We start from the raw sequence: 1787 nt of genomic DNA, 5'->3' as shown, positions 1-1787 counted from the left end.
GCTGGGCTGGGCTGGGCTGGGCTGGGCTGGTCGGCCAGGCGCTGCTCGGCGTGATCCTTCCCTGCATCTGCTGGGAGACCAGAGGTTCTTTTTTGAAGAGAGGGTGTTTCTTGGGCTAGAAGCCATTAAGCCCATGCTTCGGGGTGACTTTATTCTACATGGATTGTCATTATTTGCAGAACAAGGAGGAGATGTTTTTGCAGTGTTTTACCACTCCTGTTTTGGCTGTGATAAACGTAGCATGATAATCTCTAGATTTCTGTTTAAATCACGTCTAGTAAGATATAGTTAAATTTTAAAATTAAAAGTACAGTGATTTTCCCCTGCAGCTTTTAAGACACTTGCCAAATCATGAACTAGGCCAGCTTTCCAAGAGGCAAGTTTCCTAACAAAACCTAGGTTATTCATATTTTTGCACAGTTCACGCTGTAAAGCTAGGTTCTACCCCACACCTTTCATTTTAAATGTACCAAGTGTTAGGCTGGGGTTTTGACTTGGGTAATAAGGCAGAGTTTGAAAGATCACACATAAATACCAGTTGTCTTTTCTGTCAGATTCTCCAATGAAGTTAAAATCTCAGGAGTTTTCTCAACTTGTATTTAGCTTTGGAAATTGCTTCCTCAATTTCAAAGGTGAGGAAAAGCTTTTGCACCCAAAATTTTGTCTTTATCTTCCATATTCTGTGTTGATTCCCACTTAAAAATTAACTCTTATTACTTAACATAGTGAATAACAGCTGAGGGGTAAAATGTAGGGTAGGTGATGGCAGAGCTGTTGTGGATGTAGCAGAGAAAGGCAAATGATAGGAAGGATTGCCTTGGTTAAAGGTCTGAATGCAATTTTAAACCAGCAGTGTACAGGATTGTCTAAAAAGTAGCCTAACTAGCTCTTTGATGAGAAGCCTAATTAGGCCTAATTAGCTCTTTGGTGGGAAGACAGCAAATCCTTGCTTATAATTCAACTTGAGCTCCTTTTAATAACTAAGTGAACAATAGCAACAAATGCTCGTTATCATTTTCTGCTTGTGAATTTGTCAAAATTAATAAAAATATAGCAGCACATTCTGTTCTCTCTGCCTTTGCAAAGACTTATAAAAGATATACATACATGTTATGTTATATATCATGCATACATTACGTTTGTTTGTAGCTGTCAGCCTATACATGAAAGAATAAATAAACATACACTGCACCTCTTCAGTTTTGCACTCATACCACTCTGAAAATCTGAAGACAAAACCGGCAACTTGGTTCATTATTTCTGAAAAGAAAACAGTAATTTTCCAGAAAAGAAGGAATACCTTCTGTCTGTGCCATTAGCTATTCAGAGAACATTACTGATGTTTTTTAATTTTATACGACAGTATTTAAAATGCAGGCAATGTAAAAGTCAGTGTTTCTAATGTGGGTAACCACGAGATGGCAGCATGGATTAACCCTGGGTGGACTCACTCGTCCGCTACTACTTGCGCAAGCTGATCTCAACCACTTCTCTAGCTTTATCTGTGGTTGAAAGTACACTGTGTTGGAAAGATAATACTGAAGAGACTGTTGTCTTTGGTGCGAACAATGTAGTTAAAAATCATAGTCAAATGCAGGTTGAAAACACATATATATTGTCTAGATCATCTTTCCAGCCAGTTGTTACTTCTTCAAATTCATCCTCCTTTTTCATCATCTGTATCTTGCCCTTTCTGAGCAAGATTTTTTGCTTTCAAAATTTAATGACTAAATGCACTAAACCTGGCTAGTGTTTGGGGTTTGTTTTGGCTTGGGTTTTTTGTTTGT

The sequence above is a fragment of the Haliaeetus leucocephalus genome, unplaced genomic scaffold (genome assembly GCF_000737465.1).
Source record: "Haliaeetus leucocephalus isolate CR32 unplaced genomic scaffold, Haliaeetus_leucocephalus-4.0 Scaffold351, whole genome shotgun sequence".
NCBI classification, from domain to species: domain Eukaryota; kingdom Metazoa; phylum Chordata; class Aves; order Accipitriformes; family Accipitridae; genus Haliaeetus; species Haliaeetus leucocephalus.
This window is presented reverse-complemented; position numbering follows the sequence as displayed.